We start from the raw sequence: 6996 nt of genomic DNA on the forward strand, positions 1-6996 counted from the left end.
GGGTAAATACAGGAGGTGCAGAGAGACCAGAAACAGCGCAAAATGATGACGAAGTCATGTCTGAGGACTACAAAGATTTGTGGGATAACAGCTGTGCCTACAGGCACCCTATTTTGGTAAAAATCCAGCTTCAACATCTGGATTCTTCTTAGCCCATGCAGACTGATGTCTTAATAACCCAAATTTAATTACAAAAATTGATTATAATTAATGTGGCCACTGCTGCTGTATCTTCAATCCCACATTGTTATGTAAAATTCAGATCTAATATCTGTTTCCTGTTGAAATTTAGAAAGTTCTGGCTGCAAAGAGTAACTGTAGAATTGAAATAGTTTACATCTATATTGCTCAAAAGATGGACCTAAAATGAACTCAAGCACTAGAAGCTCAAGTGCTTACATTACTTCAATGCTCGTTTATTTCTTAGCTCTGTTGTGGACAATCCAAACTAACTCTCTCCAGGACAACATCCCAGCCTGACTCTGAGGATGGTTCATGCCAGACACGACCCCCAGAAAGTCAGTATGAATATGACTGCACCAGATTTAACTTCCTTCACCCTAAACATCCCTCCAACACTGTCCCAGAAATCTCTGCATCTCAAAAACATCCAATGTACCTCTGTGTCATACTCCACAGTATGTCATTCATCAGCCCTTCAGTTTCGTGCTACTAAAGCACAACTTTTGATGGGCTGCAACCCATTCCTCATATTGCTTCAGACACATTGAGATGAAATATCCCCCCAAATAATAATTAAGTTTTAGTCACAGCAGTACCACCTAGGGCTCTCAGAACACTTGGAGCTTAAGTGTATGTAGTAAGGACATGCATATTGCCTCCCCTAGGCTCCTCCTAGCCACTTAGGCTCCTCCTAGCCTAGTGGAGACTAGTCCTAGGCAGCATAGATATAAGCAAGTCTGTGCTAGCTGGATTTAGGACAAAGGATCAGTCTCTGGCCTTATTTTATTTAGTGTTGCAGATGCTAAATAGATGCTAAAGTGTCTGTGCTTCCTAAGTAGCAGAATGCCAGTGTATTCAACCCCCTGAAACATCCAAATCCCACCAAATCTCAGCCCTTCCCAAATTGTTCATAGGAATTTTAATTCAGTACTTATATTTTTCTAGACCCATCAAATATTTGCTGTCTATTCTATCTGACAGTTTATGTTTATAGTTGTCTTACATCCCCAACTGGGTCTGATGCTGTGGTGCACCAGCCCTTGCTAGCAGGCAAGCACCCACACAGCTGGTGGCTCCCTCTCGCCCCGCTAGTGGGACAAGGGAGAAAATAGGAAAAGGAGTGAGAAAATTCATCTGTCAAAATAAAACTTTTTTGTCTGTAAAGCTCTGTTGCCTCCAACTATTAACAACATTTTTTTTTTTTGAGGGAGATGATAGAAAGATAGAAAATGATCTTTCATTTGCTTTGAGAAAATCCTTCCATGGACATGTGAAATATTAAGAATCACCATATTTCCTTCCTCACATGTGTTTTTCATGAAATTGCAATAATAAAACAAAATAACTTCTGTAGAGGAACATGCTATATTGAACTTTTATTTCCAACTCAGCAGCACCATGAACTATACTAAAAATGAGAGATATCAAAGATCCTTTCTCACTATAAAGGATACTCAGAATCCCAGTCAGCCACCTCATTCTTTCTTTGGGAATATCAGATGGGATAAAACTCTCTTCTATGAAAGAAATAGTCCTTTTTTTTTTTTTAAAAAAAAAAAAAGGTATTTAAAACAATGTAAGGTCCCCTACCTTTCCTTCTCTGAAAATACCTGTTCATTCTTCATTATTTCACTGTTGGTTTATGGATTTTAAGGTTTGGCAGTTTTAGGTTTTTTCCACAACCACAGACACTTTTCATTAAAAGCTAAGATTTTCATTTAATCCAAGGAGCCTAAAGCCTGAAGAAAAGCATCAAACTGCAGGAGACTTTTGAGAAAGAGCCAGGACAGGCTAACTTTCCTATAGCCCACTCAGTTTTTCCCAGGAGCCAGCAAGTAGTATCAGCAGCCTCTGACTGCTGGAGAACTGCTTTTTCTTTGCCGTCAGCTAAAATACTTAGTCCTACAGCTGAGTATGATGCTCAAGGGTTCACACACATAGTTTTTTTCCCTGGATATTTTGTCTAAGTAGGTAAGACACACAGCTGAAAACACTACAGAGCATATATGTGTAATTGATCATTGGGAACATCTCCCTGTATTTTAGGGTAATGACAAGGGATGGCAAATATATCTAGAAGCATATCTATAATTAGCACTGCATAGAGTGTTTTTATACCATGATGGCAAATTAAAAACTGAATTTTTAAAGACGCATTTTACTTTACCAAGATTTTTCTGGCTGAGTACTCTAGCTTGCCATACAATTAGTCGTGAACAGAAAACCTTAAACTGGACAAGTATGTTCAGCTCAACTCTTAAAATACTTAATCTGAAACATGCTTACGGCTAGCAAAACATCCAAGCTCACTGCAGACCCAAACCACAAAACAATAATATGAATGAAAGCTGTAGTACCACTTTTAGTTGCATGCACTTCACAGAAAATTGTTCGTTAGGGGCAAGATTACTCTGTTGTGACGACAGTGCGTTCTGCTGGGTTGACAGCACTAATTGTTACAGCTCAGGATGCTGGAGAAGAGAAATTTCTCTCCTGCCTTGAGAGGTAGCCCCAGAAGGAGGGTGAAATGTTAACATTTGGTCAAGATTTATTCTTCTTTAGATTTAGGACTGGAATTTGTCAGGCTCAGCAGAAAGTATGCCATTAGCTTTGACAAGTGCGTGTGGGTTTCTGTGTTGGGTAATCTTCCCATTTTATTGCAAAAAGCTGAAATTGACGGTACCTGTCAAAAACTATCATTTTCCACTCTCTAAAAGAAAATTGACCCTTGCCTTCCCTGCAGTATCCTTCAGCATTAGAGTGGGTCCACCTCTCCTTTAGCTAATACTACTACAGTAAAAGGAAGTGGAGATTGAAAATACAATTGACCTGATATCCAGAGCTACTATGTTGAGGTCCTGAAGTAGTGCCTGAAAATTATTGCTACATTTTAGGAGTATGCCTGGAGAGTACTATGCATATCTATATTGCTACATAAATAATATTAAATAATTAAGCAGGGCTAATTTAAAGATCTGATATTATAAAAGCAACCAGGACTACAAATGAGTGTTTTATACCATTAAAAATACCTGCAACAAATCTATTGGAAAAGGCAAAATTAACTGGGAAACTACACAGGCACTATCAGAAACAAAGAACTCTTACAGCTTTTGCTCCAGCATTGTGACCAGAAAGAAAAAGTCCTTGAGAAGTCTGACAGTATTAAAATAGTATTTGTAAAATTCCTGAATATATCTTTTTCTTAACAGTTTTTAAAGCAGAGGAGAATTACTTGCACATAAATTATTTTAACACTCTTATTCACAAAAGATACCTGAGCCTTTTGCTGTATATACTCTCTTCTTCAAGGAATAATTGTATTCTTGCAATTCCTGAAGGCCATGATTAGTTCCAGTTTAGGATTTTGTATAATATACTACCCTGTGGTACCTAGTTAACCAAAGGTGTCATACAGACAATTATTATAATATCTAGAAAGAACATTACATTCTTTATTGTTTAATGTTTCAGAATACGTTACTTAAAGAAATTAGTAGAAGTCCACAGCTCATGCCTCTTTTTGCTTTTATAGTATATTGTGGTAATTAAAGAAACATACAAATGCTTTTAGGAGCAATGAACTCTTCCAACCTCTAATCCGGGTGCAGTGGCTGGGAAGATTTATTCTTTATTCATTTGTATGCACATGACAATTCAGCAAGGCTCAAGTACTGGCTCTACCAGTTTTATATGATACGCCTTATGATTTCCTTTATAACTCTCAATTATACTCTCTTCTCTGCCTGACCTCAGAAACTTTAATCTTCAGCATGAAACTTCATTTCCTGCCATTCGAATGTCACTGGTCAGGTGCTACACTTAGAGGTACTTTGGAAATTCTCAGTGGTAAAGAGTAAATCCAAAAGCCCTCCCCCTCCCCCTTGTTATTGATTTCACGAGCTTTAATCTGGTATCTGTTTCTAGATTCTCCTTCATTCCTGACAGAGATTCTTGCCAGCGTTGATCCTGACAGCAACATGGAATACTGTAGCACAGACGGTTTAGGAAAGTCATTTACAGGAAAAGTATGCAGACAATTAACTTAAATGGCATAACAAATATGGACAACATTACTACACATTAATAGTGACAATATGCTGGAACATACCAGTGTTTAGGATTAAATTAAAATAGTAATGGACAGATTGTCTCTACCAGCACCATCCTGTGCATAGCATAGCACACAGCTGTGCCATGCTGAGAGGAGCTTCGGGAGAGAACCGTAACCAAAGACCCAGCTGCTTTCATTCCTCCACTTCTTGCTTCCAAGGGAAACAACTCACAGTCTTTCACTCCTAGCAAAAGATGTATTTTCCTTTTATTGATGATCTGGTTTGCTCTACTTAATTTATACGCTTCCTGAGTCTCACTGTCCAGAAAGCAGTAGTAATAGCATAGGAGGTGGTATGAGGAAGACATTCAGAGCACAGTTTTTCATCTCAGAGCTTGCCTAGATGTATTTGGATAGCCCATATTATGACCCAGTGTCTTTAAAGGCCAAATTTTGCTACCCCTTACAATGATAGATGTTTCTCGAGTGCATTGATGATAACTTCCTTGCAAAGGTGATCAAGGAGCTGACAAGGCGAGCTGCTCTTCTGGATCCAATACTTAAAAATGGTGAAGAACTTGGCTGCAGTGACCATGAGACAGTCAAATTAAGGCAAAATAGCAGAATCACAACCCTGGACTTAATGAGAGAAGCCTTTGACCTGTTCAGGGGTCTCAGGGATCTGCTTGGCAGGATCCCATGGGATATAGTACTGAAGAGGAGTGCAGGAGAATTGTTTGATTTTCAAGGATCCCTACCTAAAAACTCAAGAACAGTTCACGCTGGCAGCAGGAAGTCAAACAAGAGTGGCAGGAAGTCTGTGTGGATGAACAAACTGCTCTTGACTAAACTCAAATATAAAAAGAAGTGTACAAGAGGTGGGAGCAGGGGCAGGTGACCTGGGAAGAATATAAAGCCACTGTCTGAATGTACAAGAAAGAGGATCTGGGGAAATACAGGTTGTTCAGTGTCACCTCGATCCCACGGAAGGTGATGAAAGCAAGTAATTCCTGGTGGACAAGTTGTCCATAAGCCAGAAAAACCTTTGGGATTCCTCACCCTCCTGTATTTCACATGGACTTTATGTGGTACCACTTAGGTAGATTTTGTAAATTATGGTTGTATACCTGGATATTAGAGAAAGTCTTCTAAACTACCCTGGTTTTTGGTGGTCCAGAATTGCAAAGCACTGTTAAATTTCAAGTTTTTCAAAGCAATGCAGCTATTCTTGTTTAGAGTCACTCGTGTATTTCCTACAGTTGCCTGGCCAGGCACATATGGTGGCTAAAATTAGTAACTCTCATTCACTTTACTGTCCCATTGGACTCAAAGATGCTCCTTTTATGAGCAGGTACTCTTCAATATGAGTAAATGTTGCAGAAGCTGGAAAAAACAGATATTATTTTCTGCAGTCTTTCACTTCATAGATTTGGCTTTTACTTTCTCCTAGTCTTATTTGCTTGGCTTCTTTTCATTTCCTGCCATTTCAGTTTTCTCCCCAAAACAAATACAATGTTTCTTCTCTTATGACTATCTTTTAAGAAAGAACATTATGTCATCAGGAGAGACCTAGATTTTTTAAAACAAGTCGCAATAAAATGGAGAAGAGGAAAATTAAGGGAAAAACCCCTAAATTCCAATACTTACAATTTATTATTTTTCAAACTGAGTTTGCTAATCAAAAAAGCAGTAAGTGACATGCTATTCTGCATCACTTCTATGCAAATCAATGAACAAAACATGATTAGTTGGGGACATTTTTATTGATTTTAAAATAGGTTTTAGGATTGCAAGAAATTCAATTCCACTGAAGGTTTAAATAATTAATCATGTATGATTGTGTGTTATGTGTTCAGTGAAGAAGTAAAGAGGAATGTATTTCTTCCCAAATGGATCATCATACAACTTCCAATGAATTCTGTGCTGTAGAAAGTTAAATTTATACGTCTGTCTAAGATTAATGAAGTGCTATACATGGTCAACTCACCTTTATGGTTAATAGCAGCTGTACTTTAAAAAGATACTTAGAGATGAATTAAAGCAGTTGCCTTTCGGCATTATAAAATTGATGAGTATCGATCAGATATACAAAACTATGGTATGTGCTCAGAACAATGTCTGAGAAGAACAGTCACTGTTTGAAATAGGACATAAGAAGAGTAATTCTTTTTGTTGATTCACACCGCTCAGCAATCTGCAGATAATCCAATTCCATTGCCAGTACTACCAGGTAGGAGAGAAGGAAAACCAGCATAAGGGCAAAAGAAGAGCTGTTATGCTGCTGTACTGAAGGGATTGAGCATTTTACATTTTGTGATACAGGCCTAATGGTGATTGGCAACTTCTGCATATAAGGTGTCACTTGAAGAAGAATTTCAGGAGGGTGAACTATGATCCTGTCAGCATTTTCAGGAAACCAAAATATAAATATACTGAAACATAGACACATCAACAAAGGTGTAGAAATATAAATATTAAAAACCATTTTTAGTGGTTTTGCTTTTTTTCCTCCCAGACCAATTTTTCTTTATTCTTTCCTTTACCTGTTTTCCCCCTTCTAAAATCCCATATTCTTTCTGCAGATGGACATGAAACATTTGTGTGGCCTCTCCTTCTCACAAGTGTTTTCTCCTTCTTCTTATCTTATTTCTTATGCATAAATTATCTTTCATCCCTTCATCTCCCCCTTCCTTCTTGGTTGTCTGGGGATTTAGCACAAGCAGCTTCCTCCAGTCTTCCCGCTGCTCACACCAGTCAGG

The sequence above is a fragment of the Strix aluco genome, chromosome 2 (assembly GCF_031877795.1).
Source record: "Strix aluco isolate bStrAlu1 chromosome 2, bStrAlu1.hap1, whole genome shotgun sequence".
Lineage (NCBI taxonomy): Eukaryota > Metazoa > Chordata > Aves > Strigiformes > Strigidae > Strix > Strix aluco.